The sequence below is a fragment of the Artemia sp. Qi Xiang Cuo genome, chromosome 6 (assembly GCF_049724085.1).
Source record: "Artemia sp. Qi Xiang Cuo chromosome 6, ASM4972408v1, whole genome shotgun sequence".
Lineage (NCBI taxonomy): Eukaryota > Metazoa > Arthropoda > Branchiopoda > Anostraca > Artemiidae > Artemia > Artemia sp. Qi Xiang Cuo.
In genome coordinates, this window is record NC_142799.1 from 23,961,893 (window position 1) to 23,978,849 (window position 16,957).

General features: G+C 33.8%; 1 protein-coding gene across 2 annotated transcripts in view; it reads left to right on the forward strand.

Moving 5' to 3' along the window:
• LOC148951010 (uncharacterized) overlaps window positions 1-16,957 on the forward strand; it is a 56,393-nt gene that overhangs the window by 15,698 nt on the left and 23,738 nt on the right. The gene's annotated exons all lie outside the window — the stretch shown is intronic.

The following is a 16,957-nucleotide window of genomic DNA, read 5'->3' on the forward strand; positions in this document are numbered from 1 at the left end:
TTCCTACGTTATTTGATTCTATGTATAGAAATGTATTTGTTCTTAGCTTGCATGCATAGGAATTCGCATGTTATTTTCTTTCATGTATAGGAATTCCCTAGTTATTTGCTTGCTTGTATAGGAATTCCTTCGGTATTTGCTTGCGTGGATAGGAACTCAAATGTTTTTTTCATGCGTGTATAGGACTTCCCAAGTTATTTGATTTCATTTATATTAATTACCACGATATTTGATTGCGTTTATAGGAATTCAATTGTTATTTGATTGCTTGTATAGGAATTCCCATGTTATTTGCTTGCATGTATAGGAATTCCCAAGTTATTTGCTTGCGTGTATAGGAATTCCCATGTTATTTGCTTGCATGTATAGGAATTCCCATGTTATTTGCTTACGCGTATAGGAATTCCCATGCTATTTGCTTGCGTGTATAGGAATTCCCTTGTTATTTGCTTGCATGTATAGGAATTACCATGTTATTTGCTTGCGTGTATAGGAATTCCCATGTTATTTGCTTGCATGTATAGGAATTCCCATGTTATTTGCTTGCGTGTATAGGAATTCCCATGCTATTTGCTTGGTTTTTCTTTACTTGGTGCACATTAAAAACGAAATTTTTGTGTTAAATAAGTAGTTCTTGTATCTTTTAAAAGAGCTTTACAGGGTTTGAGAGACTCTGTTGCCTGATTCCTTGTGTGGTTTTTCTTTACTTGGCGCTCATTAATAAACGAAATGTTTTGTTAAATAAGTAGCTCTTGTATCTTTTAAAAGAGCTTTACGGGGTTTAAGAGACTCGGTTGCATTGTATTTTCCATAATTTTCTTACAAGAAACTAGAGTTTACGACCAAAAACCCTTATTAGTTCAGATTTTATAGAAATGGTTTTATTTTTCGATCTGAAAATACACTAAAGTTTCAGATTTGAACCAGAGAATTGTATTTTCCATAATTTTCTTACATCTTTGGAAATCATTAACGATAAAAAACATGTTTTCGACCAGATAGGTTTTTGAAAGCAACTTCAGCATGGCGTGCGCTATTTTTTTTATCATGAACCCTTTAGAGACCAATTTGATCAACTTGGAGAAAGCTCAAATACAATCATTACTGATATTGATATTAGTGCGTAAACTACAAACTGACAAAAATATCCAGAATTGTTTTTCTTATAGCCTTGACTTTGAAGACATTTCTTCATCTTAATTGGCTTTAGAAATATCATACAAAATAAAACTAACCAAACAGTCGTTGCTTTATCGAATTTTGAGCAAACGAAAGGATTATAACACCTGATTGGCTCGTTTGTATGCAATTTCAAGCCAGTGAAAAGAACGAAGTTTTTCAGTAAGGACACTCGATATCCTAAAAGTGATTGATTCAAACTTTTACCTTGAGAATCGATGTTGTTAGCAGAATTTCAAATGGATTGTTTATGAGTGCTGACGTCTCTGATGAAATAATTTAGGTCGTCTGATAATTTTTTTTTTTTTAATGCTGTAGTTTTTAAGTAAGGACATTCGATATGCTAAAAGTGTTTGATTCAAACTTTTACCTTGAGAATTGATGTTGTTAGCAGAATTTCAAAAGGATCGTTTATGAGTGCTGGCCTATCTGATGAAATAATTTAGGTCGTATGATAAATTTAATTTTTTTTAATGCAATAGTTTTTCAGTAACTTTTATTCTGCGTGTTTTTTTTTTCTTCTTTACTTAGTGATCATTCAAAAACCGAGGATTTCAGTTAAATAAATAATTCTTGTACCTTTTAAAATATCTTTACGATGTTCGAGAGACTCTGTTGTTTTATTCTGTGTGATTTTTTCTTTACGTGGTGATCATTCAAAAAGCGAGGATTTCTGTTAAATAAATAATTCTTCTACCTTTTAAAATAGTTTTACAGGGTTTGAGAGACTCTGTTGTTTTATTCAGTGTGATTTTTTCTTTACTTGGTGGTCATTCAAAAAGCGAGGATTTCTGTTAAATAAATAATTCTTGTACCTTTTAAAATAGCTTTACGGGGATTGAGAGACTCTGTTGTATTATTCCGTGTTATTTTTTCTTTACTTGTTGTTCATTAAAAAAGCTTAGATTTCTGTTAAATTAATAATTCTGGTACATTTTCAAATAGCTTTACGGGGTTTGAGAGACTCTGTTGTTTTATTCTTTGCGATTTTTTCTTTACTTGGTGATCTTTCAAAAAGCGAGGGTTTCTGTTAAATAAATAATTCTTGTACCTTTTAAAATAGCTTTACGGGGTTTGAGAGACTCTGTTGTTTTATTCTGTGTGATTTTTTCTTTACTAGTTGATCATTCAAAAAGCGAGGATTTCTGGTAAATAAATAATTCTTGTACCTTTTAAAATAGCTTTACAGGGTTTGAGAGACTCTGTTGTCCCTAGCGATCAGAAATTAAATTATAAAAAAGTTTCTTCACCTCTTGAATACACAATCCCGAGATTTCATTCAACTTTCATGTAAGAAAATTATGGAAAGTACAACTCTCTACTTCAAATGCGAAACTTAAGTCCGGTTTTGGATACTTATAATGATGACTGATGGCTCTAATTCAATATTTTTTTTTGTAAAAACATACTATTTTTTTTGTACGTATCTTAAAATAACAAAATATGCTTACGACTCTAACAATCGTACTCTATGATTTCTCAGAGACACGATGCGGCTTTCCCATTGGTACTCTTTGGCCAGTTATCGACACTACCTAGTTTATTGCATGTATTAAATCAGTATTTTTTACGCAGTGGAACGATAAACACATAAGTCATATCTTAAAAAAAAGTGAAGATGGAGCATTTTAATAAAGTGTGTTCACATGACAATGTTATTGTAGCATTGAATGCCAACAAGGAGAAGTATTTAAACTATGAAACAAGTACAAGTGGTAGCACTATTGGAAATGTATACATGTATTGTCATGACAGTAAGGAATTAAATTTCTTTGGAATACCGAAAAGATACCGTTGTACAAATGGTGGATATGCGAGATTGAGATCTCCGGAGATGATTGCACTCAAAGAGAATGCCAACATAAAGATAATCGTTGATGACAGAGGACAACTCCTTGCTACTGTTGCAGGTAACACATTACCTACTGATACATCCAATCGTCATCTTTTAGGTATTAGCATTCAACTGAAGCTCAATAAAAGAAAGGCCTACTCTTCTACTAATATCGTAAACCATATCTTGTCTACATGCCGAAACTGTTACCTGTGTAAAAATAATGTGATAATAGACAGTGAAATTGCCAGAAAAATAAAAAGGGCATTGACAGAAAATATCACTATGGAATATAAAGATGAATCGATGAAAAACAAAGCACCAGCAAACGTTACTGCCATTGATCAAACAGTCAATAAACCTAATAATACCAAAGACGAAAATCATATTGAACCTGTCGGTGACATGCCAGTGAAAGTTGTGTATGACTCAAAATGGAATTATGATTATTCTACTGATTACAAGCTAATGGAAGACAATAAATGCAATAGCAAGAGAGAACATGGTGAACTAATTTATGGAACATATTAAAAATATCCAAAGTTGATCATTGATATTAATAATGTATCATAATATATTTTTGTATTAACATTCTACATAGCATTATTTCATTAAAAATATATTATGCATTACATTGCTATGTGTTCATTCTTTTTAGAGTAAGCTAGCATATCAAACGTTTAGAATGTCTATTAAAACATCAGAGATGTAAGAAAAGGAATTTGCATGCATCTATTGTCAGACACATGGGATAACATTGACAAAATCTAGGTATCAGAATGAATAAATTCTTCATCAACATCCGTTGTTGGATATGTCATTGTGTCATTATGAGAAAATTGTAAGTGAGTAAGTAAGTAACAAACTCTTTCTTGAATTCACCTCTTGGATACACAATACAGAAATTTAATTCAGGAAATTATGAAAAAAAAATGAACAAATTCTTTATTAAAATTCATTATCGATGAAGTCGCTTCCTAGACAGACAATACAACAATTTCACTAAATCTAAGTATAAGAGTGATTAAATTCTATATCAACATCCATTTCTCGGATACATAGGAAAAAATTAACAAAATCTAAGTGTTAGAGTGAATAAATTTTATTTAGCAACATCTTTTGTCAGATACATCGGATAAAATTGACAGAATCTAAGTGTCAGAGTGAATAATTTTTTTTTTATCAACATCCTTTGTTAGATTAATCAAATAAAATTGACAAAATATAAATTTCAGAATGTATAAATGCTTTAACAATATCCATTATAGGATATTTCTGATAAAATTGACAAAAACTAAGTATCAGAGTGTGTAAATTCTATATCAGCATCCCTTTCGGTGATACATAGGAAAAAATCTCGGATAAAATTAAAAGAACATAAGTATCGGATTTGTTAACTTCTATATTAACATCCTTTTCTCAGATACATGGGAATAAAATTGACAAAATCTAAGTATTAGATTGATTAAATTCTATATCAGCATCCTTTTCTCGGCTACATGGGATAAAATTGACAAAATCTAAGTATCAGAGTGAATAAATTCATGATCAACATCCTTTGTCGGATATGTCGGATAAAATTGACAAAATCTAAGTATCAGAGTGATTAATTTCTGTATCAACAGCTCTTTCTCGGATACATGGGATAAAATTGACAAAATCTAAGTATCAGAGTGAAAAAATGCATTATCAACATCCTTCAAATGCATAATCCAAGTACCAGAGTGAATAAATGCATTATCAACACCCTTTGTCGGACTATGTCGGATAAAATTGACAAAATCTAAGTATCAGAGTGATTAAATTCTATATCAACATCCTTTTCTCGGATACAAAAGATAAAGTTGACAATATCTAAGTGTCAGAGTGAATAATTTTTTTTTTATCATATGAAAAAAAAATTGTAAGTAAAAAGTAAAAAACTCTTTTTTGAATTCGCCCCAGGGGCCTAGTAAGAGAGACATGCAAAAACCTAGGTTCATTTATTTTTTACTAAAGCAATAGCTACCATCTATTTCAATTAAGGTATAGATGGCAGCACAACTAATTTTTCATTCATTCGGGCACCTGCAGCCAACTTACAATACCACCCTTTTTTCAAATACCTACATTTACGTTAGGTTTATTTAGGTTCCCTTAGCGTGGGCCACGCTAAGGGAACCTAAATAAACCTAACGTAAATGTAGATATTTGATATAATACCTAAAAGATGACGATTGGATGTATCAGTAGGTAATGTGTTACCTGCAACAGTAGCAAGGAGCTGTCCTCTATCATCAACGATTATCTTTATGTTGGCATTCTCTTTGAGTGCAATCATCTCCGGAGATCTCAATCTCGCATATCCACCATTTGTACAACGGTATCTTTTCGGTATTCCAAAGAAATTTAATTCCTTACTGTCATGACAATACATACATACATTTCCAATAGTGCTACCACTTGTACTTGTTTCATAGTTTAAATACTTCTCGTTGTTGGCATTCAATGCTACAATAACATTCTCATGTGAACACACTTTATTAAAATGCTCCATCTTCACTTTTTTTTTTAAAGATATGACTTATGTGTTTATCGTTCCACTGCGTAAAAAATACTGATTTAATACATGCAATAAACTAGGTAGTGTCGATAACCGGCCAAAGATTACCAATGGGAAAGCCGCATCGTGTCTCTGAGAAAACATAGAGTACGATTGTTAGAGCCGTAAGCATATTTTGTTATTTTAAGATACGTACAAAAAAAATAAAAAAATAAAGTTGAATAATTTCGAAATTAAAAAAGAAAAAAATAGTATGTTTTTACGAAAAAAAATATTGAATTAGAGCCATCAGTCCTCATCATTATGAGTATCCAAAACCGGACTTAAGTTTCACATTTGAAGTAGAAAATTGTACTTTCCATAATTTTCTTGCATGAAAGTTGAATGAAATTTCGGTATTGTGTATTCAAGAGGTGAAGAGACTTTTTTATAATTTAATTTCTGATCGCTGGGGACAACAGAGTCTCTCAAACCCCGTAAAGCTATTTTAAAAGGTAAAAGAATTATTTATTTACCAGAAATCCTCGCTTTTTGAATGATCAACAAGTAAAGAAAAAATCACACAGAATAAGACAACAGAGTCTCTCAAACCCCGTAAAGCTATTTTAAAAGGTACAAGAATTATTTATTTAACAGAAACCCTCGATTTTTGAAAGATCACCAAGTAAAGAAAAAATCGCACAGAATAAAACAACAGAGTCTCTCAAACCCCGTAAAGCTATTTTAAAAGGTACAAGAATTATTTATTTAACAGAAATCCTCGCTTTTTGAAAGACCACCAAGTAAAGAAAAAATCACACGGAATAATACAACAGACTCTCTCAAACCCCGTAAAGCTATTTTAAAAGGTACAAGAATTATTTATTTAACAGAAATCCTCGCTTTTTGAATGACCACCAAGTAAAGAAAAAATCACACGGAATAAAACAACAGAGTCTCTCAAACCCGGTAAAACTATTTTAAAAGGTAGAAGAATTATTTATTCAACAGAAATCCTCGCTTTTTGAATGATCAAGATGTAAAGAAAAAATCACACAGAATAAAACAACAGATTGTCTCTAACCTCTTAAAGCTGTTTTAAAAGGTACAATAATTACTTATTTAACTGAAATCCTCGTTTTTTTAATTATCACTAAGTAAATAATAAAAAAAAACACACAGAATAAAAGTTACAGAAAAACTATGTCATTAAAAAAAATAATTAAATTTATCATACGACCTAAATTACTTCATCAGATAGGCCAGCACTCATAAACGATCCTTTTGAAATTCTGCTAACAACATCGATTCTCAAGGTAAAATTTTGAATCAAACACTTTTAGCATATCAAATGTCCTTACTGAAAAACTACTGCATTAAAAAAAAAATTATCATACGACCTAAATTATTTCATCAGATACGTCAGCACTCATAAACAATTCTTTTGAAATTCTGCTAACAACATCGATTCTCCAGGTAAAAGTTTGAATCAAACACTTTTAGGATATCGAGTGTCCTTACTGAAAAATTTCGTTCTTTTCACTGGCTTGAAATTGCATACAAACGAGCCAATCAGGTGTTACAATCCTTTTGTTTGCTCAAAATTCGATAAAGCAACGACTGTTTGGTTAGTTTTATTTTGTATGATATTTTTAAAGCCAATTAAGATGAAGAAATGTCTTCAAAGTCAAGGCTATAAGAAAAAAAGTTCTGGATATTTTTGTCAGTTTGTAGTTTACGCACTAATATCAATATCAGTAACGATTCTATTTGAGCTTTCTCCAAGTTGATCAAATTGGTCTCTAAAGGGTTCATGATAAAAAAAAATAGCGCACGCCATGCTGAATGTGCTTTCATAAACCTCTCTGGTCGAAAATATGTTTGTTATCGTTAATGATTTCCAAAGATGTAAGAAAATTATGGAAAATACAATTCTCTGGTTCAAATTTGAAACTTTAGTCTATTTTCAGATCGAAAAATAAAACAATTTCTATAAAATCTGAGCTAATAAGGGTTTTTGGTCGTAAACTCTAGTTTCTTGTAAGAAAATTATGGAAAATACAATGCAACCGAGTCTCTTCAACCCCGTAAAGCTCTTTTAAAAGATACAAGAACTACTTATTCAACACAAAAATTTTGTTTTTAATGAGCGCCAAGTAAAGAAAAACCACACGGAATCAGGCAACAGAGTCTCTCAAACCCCGTAAAGCTCTTTTAAAAGATACAAGAACTACTTATTTAACACAAAAATTTCGTTTTTAATGGGCACCAAGTAAAGAATACCAACCAAATAACATGGGAATTCCTATACACGCAAGCACATAACATGGGAAGTCCTATACATGCAAGCAAATAACATTGGAATTCCTATATACACAAGCAAATAACATGGGAGTTACTATACAGTCTAGCAAATAACCAGGAAATTCCTATACATTCAGGAAAATAGTATGGGAATTCCTCTAGTCACACGAAAATAACGCGGGACTTACTATACATGCACGCACGGACCTTGGGAATGCATTAACACGAAATCACATAACGGTTCATTTCCAATAATTGAAATCAATTTACAATGTATTTCCTATACACGCAAGCAAATTACATGGGGATTCCTATACTCGCAAGCAAATAACATGGGAATTCCTATACACGCAAGCAAATAACATGGGAATTCCTATACAAGCAAGCAAATAACATGGGAATTCTTATACATTCAAGCAAATAACAGGGGAATCCCTATACATGCACGCAAATAACCTTTGGAGTCATATAAATGGAAGCAAATAACTAGGAAATTCCTATACATGCAAGCAAATAACAAGGGAAATCCTATACATGCAAGCAAATAACAAGGGAATTACGATACATGCACGAACATAGCAAGGGACTTCCTATACACGCAAGCAAATAGCATGGGAATTCCTATACTCGCAAGCAAATAACGTGGGAATTCCTATACATTCAAGCAAATAACATGGGAATTCCTATACACGCAAGCAAATAACATGGGAATTCCTATACACGCAAGCAAATAACAAGGGAATTCCTATACACACAAGCAAATAACATGGCTTTTTACCGGATACTGAGACGTCAACTGACCCCGAGTGAGAAGGAGGAGTGGGCGCATGATCAGAAGAATATGGAGAATTAATAGTCTTTTTTTTCACCGTTATAGATGAATAAACTGATTTAGCCGATGGAATGAAGTCCTATTCCTAGAAGTTAAGTTAGAATAAAAGAATGAGGTATAATGTTTACCAGGCTATTGAATAAGTACCATTTTTCACCCTACCCACAAAACTCAAGTCCTCCCAGCAGTTTTTAAACTAAATACTTACCACCATTCTCCCCTCTCCAGATGAGTATTATCCAGATAACATCAGAGAGGTAAAGCTAGGTCAAGTCACAATGCCATTCATTTGGCTTTTATGTGTGCCCCATTGTTTTTGTGTGGGTTCCATTGTAACTGAATCCCCGTGTAACTGAACCCTAAGCAAGTGAACCCCCTTGCATCTGAACCCTCGTGCAAGTGAGACCTCTTTAACTGAACCCTCATGCAAACAATTCAGAGTGTAGCCTACTATTATTTAATTAGCAGTATCGTACATTTTGTTTAAATACTTATTTTTTCATTTTCCATATTCAAGATTTTTATATAACCCAAATGAATAGATAAGCTGAAGTATTTAAAACGAGCCAACATAGAGCTACGATCGCAATGAATGGTACTTGTTATCAGAAATCTCCAAAATTGACTCCCCCTCCCCCTTTCCTACCACCCCCTGCCCCTCAGAAATGGGGGGGGCGAAGGGAACGTAAGATCCTATTTTAAATTGACAATACTTTTCAAACGTTACTTGTGTATTATACAGACCACATCAGAGAGGTAAAGCTAGGTCAAGTCACAATGTCATTCTATATTATTTATATCCTCATTAAGGACATTCAGATTAGAGTAACGCAAATGGAATACCATTTTTGCAAATTGAGTTAGTTTTATGCTAACGATAAAAGTTTTGGCAAGTCGAGATATCTTTACGCAAATGAAATACCATTGTTACCGCTAAAAATACATGCGATACTGAACGAGTTATCATATAGCTATAACTTACAGGTTATTAACATGTTTGACCAGTTTTGATTGGAATTTGTATTTTTTTTGCCAGAAGAAAGATCATGGATACATGTTTATTTTTGATTTTATTTTTTTTAAACTGGTATTTTTTCAATGAAGCCCATAACACTTTGCAGAAACCCGTGAATGTAGGACTGAAAGTCCGTTCATAGTAATAGGTGACCGACCCTGACAAACCAATGTACCGGTTAAACTACACGCATATCCATGCCTCAGGCTTGTGTAATTCCATGTGTTTAAATTACCGACTAATCAAGTCATCATATGGACTAACCGCCAGCTCTCCCTAACCGACTGACACACAAAAAAATGTGTGTCACATTAGAAAACCCGTCTGCTAAGGCAAGTATCGTTCGTAGTAATAGGTGACTGACCCGTGGTAAGCCAATGTACCGGTTAAACTGCACGCATATCCATGCCTCAGGCTTGTGAAAGTCAAATTACGCAATCACTGCTCAAATATATAGATGCATTACTACTGCTATTTGTTCTTGCAAGATTCAACTGAAACTAAATGGTTTAAATTTTTGTCACTTTTCTTTTGGGGCCTTTATTTCGAACATATTATTTTTGTTGTAGACTTAGTTTGCTTTATTAATGGCCGGCATTTACCGGGGGGGGGGGGAGGTGGCTACGTTGGAAAATCTTTCCACGGAGGATGTTTCCTTGGGGGAAGGGACATTTTTCTGACTTCAAACTATCCAAATACTTTATCTCCCCCCCCCCCCCTAGGTGCAAATATATAACCCAAATTATATATTTCCCATATATTCTGTCACTTGTCTTTGTCTTGTCTCGCGCTAAGCTGAAAGAAAACTAACGAAGAAACCGGTTTTGTTCTTGAGTTTTACACAGCATAAACTTGAGTGAGTTTCCCATAATACACAAGTAACAAACTCCTTCCCCCTACAGAAATTAAAAAAATTAAACTCAAACAAACTTTTCAAATTTGAAAAGTCTTCTTTTTCACGGGGGGGGGGGTATTTATTTACCGGGGGTAAAGTATTTGGACCGTTTGAAGTCAGAAAACAATTTTTCCTAGGTATATAGCCACTAAAAAATTACAGAAGAATAAGGAGGTATCTGGAAATTTCGTTAACTTAAAAAAAAAATCATCCCAGTATAAAAAAAGTGTTGTTTTTTTTCAATGACCATTTTTCCAAATATTAAGTACTATTATTAGGTTAATGTAGTGTTTCATTTAAGTGTTTTATGATGATCGTCATGGGCGCTGGCAAGGGGGGAAGGGCCATGGACCCCCTGGAAATTTGGGACTATAAGGTAATTATAAGGAAACCAACGGAAAAAGAGCAGAATAGGGAAAAAACATGGAAAAAATGTGTTTTACCCCATCTCTTTTAAAAATTGAGTATAAAGGTATTAGGTATTTTGGTGATAGATAACCAAATTCAAAACTATCGATATTGCTACAAAAAATCTGCCAAATGCTTCGGCCTTGCTAAGCCGAACGGTTTGCTGGGAATTTATATCTTAGTTTTTGTCAGTAGTCAATTGTTTTGTGTATTTCTTTTTTAATTAATTGGGCTTTTTCATTTTTACATACTTTAACTCTAACTAACATATTTTTTCCATTGCCTTTAAAAAAATGTTTGTCTCTAAGCTTCATTAAAAAAAAGTTTTTCAACTAAAAGTAAGGAGCAACATGCTGGTAGATATGGGAATGTAACATTTTAGCTGAATAGAGAAACAATTTAATTAATTCCTGCTCTCTCCTACCTCTTTCAACATTTATCTGAAGCCTTATGGAGAGTAAGCAGTTTGTCCATTAAAATGTACTTTTTTAGGTACACATTTTGCATGGAGACCCGCTATGCTTTACCCCCCCCCCCTCCTAATGTTCAAATCTATAGCCCAAATTTATTTATGAAGTAACGAAGAAACTAACAAAAAAAAAACGGTGTGTTTTCGAATTTTACACAGCGTAAACTTGAGTGAGTGGCGCATAATACACAAGTACCAAAATTCCTTCCCCCAACGGAAATTAAAAAAAAACAACTAAATAAAATTCTCAAATTTGAAAAGCCTTATTGTCCACGGGGGGTATTTTCCGCGGGGGGGGGGTAAACGCCTAGAACCGCTTTATCAACTACTACTACTAACAACTCACCGCAGCACCAAGCCGCCTGAGGCCAACACAGCTACGCATGCTCCTCCTCCACCCCGATCTATTCAAAGCCTCCCTTTTTACACCCGCCCACAAAGCTCCCATTTCCTTTAAATCTTTCTTGATGACGACCTCCCACCCCAAACGGAGACGACCTGCTTTTCGTTTAGCCCTAGATGGTTGGCCGAAAAGAACAATCTTCGGCAATCTGTCATCCTTCATCCGCACAACGTGCCCTAACCACCTCAACCTTTCTTTCATTATAGCCCTAGAGAGCGGTATTGAACCACATCTTTCGTATAGCCTTTTGTTTGAAATACGGCCAGTCAGCCGGGTACCCCGAACAATCCTTAAGCAATTTCTCTGGAAAACATCTAGCAAATGTTCATCCGCTTTTTGGAGCCTCCATGCTTCAGAGCCATATTGGACCTCTGTCACCACTGTAGCTTTTAATATTTTAATCTTGTTTTGCAAACTTATCTTCCTATTCTTCCAGACCTTTTCTTTAACTCTGAAAAAACACCCTCAGCCTTGGCTATTCTATATTTAACATCTTCACTCTTCCCACCATCTTTACTAATAATACTACCAAGGTAAGTGAAGCTGCCCACCTGATCAATCTTTTCATTACCCAACGTCACCTTTTCATCTTCACTTATTCCTAGCCTTAGTGACTTAGTCTACCTAACATTAATTTTCAAACCAATTCTAGCACCCTCAACTCGCAAAACCTCTAAAACTTCATTCATTTTGCTCACACTTTCATCTAGGATGCTTAAATCATCAGCATAATCCAAGTCCAGGAGACTGTTTCCTCCCCATTTGATTCCGTGGGCTCTCATTGCCTTTCCTGTGCTCTTTAAGACAAAATATATCAAAATAATCCATACATAGGGGTATAGAACACAACCCTACTTAACTCCTGATTTAATTCAATACCAGCTACTAACCTCATTTCCTACTTTAACCGCAGCAGTATTGTTTTCGAACTAATCACTTTAATGTATTTGTCTGGTATACCCACAGTTTATATAATTAGCAGTATGATCATTCTCTATCTCACCCATTATAAAAACCCAGACCGGGGTGCGAGTGCTCCGGAGAACGTTTTGGCAGATATAAACATAGGCGTTATCAGATCTTTTCGCGGGTAGACACGTCAGATTTCTCTTGGACGCGAAACTTGGCTTCAACGTTGGAACACTAATTTTGAAGAAACTAATTTTAAATTAATTTATTCCAATATATACATGAAAATCGGTAATTAGTAGTGGAATGTTATTATTAGATGTTTTTAGGAATTAAAAATAGGTTTCGAAGTCTCAAGTTGGTTTCAAAGGCATTTTGAGAAAGTTTCTGCCAAAATACGTGTTCCAGGGTAATTGGACCGCTAATGGCAGATCAAATGAGAGGAGTTGTTTGTACGCGCCGATATAAATATATATATATATATATATATATATATATATATATATATATATATATATATATATATATATATATATATATATATATATATATATATATTTATATATATATATATATATATATATATATATATATATATATATATATATATATATATATATATATATATATATATATATATATATATATATATATATATATATATATATATATATATATATATATATATATATATATATATATATATATATATATATATATATATATATACTACGAAAACTTTACGAAAAAGAAAGTTTTTTTTAAAGAAAAGTAAAGGCCATATTAAACTTAAGATCAATAGAAATAGAAGCCTACAATAACTCAAACTCAAAACGACCAGAAATTATTATTAAAGAATGAAAAAGGAAAGGAGAATAATTGGTATGGCTGTAACACTGCATATAAATTTATATGAATGTATATATAGTGGGCTGTAATAATGCAAAAGGTAAATATATCATTGGTTTAAGAATGGAAAGAAAGACAAGGAATAAATTTACGACGATAATCAAGTAAAAAATAAGTTTTATTTGAACAATGCCATAAAGCGATGACATTTGATTTATGATGTTTGGTGCTTCGCATTGATATTTCAGTTTTAAAAGTTTTATTTTAAATAAATTTAAAAAAATTTTACCCCTTTGTTCAAAAAAAGAGATAATCAAATATTTAAACTACTAAAACTAAAATAATTACTTTCTATTTTATTTTCCTTGATAGGAACGTCTCTCGATTTCTCGATTCTTAAATTTTACTTCGTAATATGCACGTGTGCGCAAAAAAAATCTTATAAACTGTTCAAAGAGGAAGTCCTCGCAGCCAGTTTCCCAATTCAGGTCTTTGCACTCAAGCCATATTCGATTGGTTATTCCCGGTTTCCAGCAAGAATTTCTATAATGTTCGAGGAAAATGGAGTCACAGTCTTGCAGAAACGAAACAACACCTATCGAAGGAGCTGTAAGGCTGGATAAATTTAGGATTGACTGCTCGTAGGCTTTTTCTGCCATAAAAGAATAAATTTCGTCGAAAACTTCACTATCACCTTGAATAAGCTTTGAAGCACACATAGGACAATTGTGCCAAGTGAGCAGCTTCTTAACAGAAAAACCAACGATATATGTAAACGTGTAAGCTTCTAGGCTGTCAGATACTTCATTGAAGTCTTCATTCTCTTCTTCCAACAGAAGCTTATTGCTTTGGTGAGCCGTGGTAAGCCCAGTCAGCTTCACCTGCGGTATGTCACTTTTTTTCTGTGAAAGGAAGTCGACCAAAATATTTCCCTGGTCAGGAATTGGCTCACAGTTGCCTGTTCTTGGATAGAGCTATTGTGGCAACTTTTACCACAACAACCAATAATTAGAACTCAAGTCCTAAAATTGTTCTCAATCAGGAACCCTTATCGCTATCTAAATTCAGAAAGTGCAAAGATTTTCAAACAGAGGTGTTTTTTGTTTAAAGTTCAGGAAAGGTCTGCCCATTTCATATGAAAACATTGATTGAAAACAAAACTAGTTTTATCTAGGCTCTCCGCCAAAACAGGTAACTAGATTTTTCAAATATCATAGGAACTACAATCTGAGAAAATAAATATCACGACGTGAAAAAAAATGATAAACTATCCAGTTGCGGATCCAGAGGGGGGGGGGCGAGGGTTACCCCCGTAAAGTAGTCTAAAGTAGTGTAATTTACCTAATTAACGCAAGTTTGCATTAATTAAACTTGCTCCCAACGTAAGTTTGTCGCATCAACCTATTTTGCGCCCCCCCCCTAAAAAAATCCTGGATCCGCCCCTGAAACCAACACACCTACCCCACCATTTATTATAACAATAAAAAATTCCTTTTTTTAAAAATTTACATCCCCCCCCCCCCCACCCCCCCGCCCCCTTTTTTATAAAATCCTACAAAGGCCGATCAGTTGAGTCCACTGTATGTAAATAATAGAGTAAGTCATAATTTGTATATAAATTAATTAATACCTCTGAGATGGCACGCTTGCAAACCATTTGGCTAGCTCACCCAGTTTTTTTCTGCTTTCGCAATTACGAATAATGCACTTGATAACCAGTTCTCAATGATTGACGATAACAGACTAATCCGCTAAGGCAGAAATAAGTGGGAGGAGCCTTTTGTTCGCACCGAGACCGAAGACCAGAAATGATCTGCGATAAGCTTACTGTATATAAACTGTGGGTATACCATACAAGGATAAGACCTTTACTAAAGCTCTTCTACCAACAGAGTCGAATGCTTGCTCATAAGCTATAAAACTGAGGACAAAAGGTGTCTGATAACACAGACACTTCTCAATTATTAACCTAAGAGTGAAAATTTGGTCGACACATCCTCTGTCTTTTCCAGAACCGCACTGTTCTACTCTTAAAACTTTGTCTACGGCATCTCTCAGTCTAAAAAGTATCATACAAGTAAGTTATTTACTATCTACAGATACCAAACTAATTCCTCGATAATTGCCACACTCGCTCTATTCTCCTTTCTTATAAAGTTGCTGAAAGGAGGCTTACCAGAAACCAGTTGGTACGTCCCCTTTTTCAAGAACCATTTGCAATATCTATCATGCGCAATTTCTAACCTCAAAACCACCATACTTAAAAGAATCATATGCAGCACTATCAGTACACAAGGCTGCATTACTTTTTAATCCTTTCAGTACTGTCGCTAATTCTTCCTCACGAAGTAAATCTGCCCTCACATCCAAGGTATCACAAACTTTTTCATTTTCCTCTATATTTTTCCCAGCAACTATATCTTGGTTAAGAAAGTTCTCAAAATGTTCGGCTCAACTCACTTTAGTTTTTTCCTTATCGCTAACTGCAAACCCAGTTTAATCTTTAACATGGACAATACCGCTATGGCTACTTCCTCTCACTCGTTTTACACACAAGCGTCGTATTTTGTCGGTATGTCGTCTTATTATGCCTACCTAGCTCTTAGCAGCTCTATCCATGGTCTCCGCCTTATACCTTATGGGTTCATATTTGAGTGCTACTTCAACTTTCTTTACATTTCTTTTGTTTTTATACAAACTATCACTCGGATAATTCTTGTACAAATCCTTTCTTCTTTCTATTAAACATAAAGCTTTTTAAATAATATTCTTAGCTGCAGCCCTAGCTTTCTTCACTAAGGCATCTTCCGCAACCTGACAAATTATTTTTCCAAAATTATTTCAACCATCTGCCACATTATCAAATTTTAAACTCTCAAGTTTAGTATTCAACTGTTCCTGGAAATTTTCTCTCAAATTCTCATCCTGGAGTCTACCAACATCATAACTTCCCGGGAGGTAAATACCCTTCCGATATTTCAGCTTTAAATCAACCCGTGACACTACTAGGTGTTGATCTTTACTTTTAACATCAATAACAGCACTCCTATATACCCTAGTATCTTGTATTGATCCTGCCAGTTTTCGGTTTACTATAGAATGATCAATAAGGTTTGCTGTATTACCATCACGCGAATACCAAGTTAACTTATGAGCCATTTTACGACCAAACACCGTATTGGTTATAACTACACTGTTGTACCAATAAAATTGCAAAAGTTTGTATCCATTACTGTTTTCTTTTCCTACACCAAATTTACCTAGGCTGGGATACCATCTATCTTAATTTCTACCAACCTGGGCGTTAAAATCTCCCAGTAATAACATCATATTTCTACC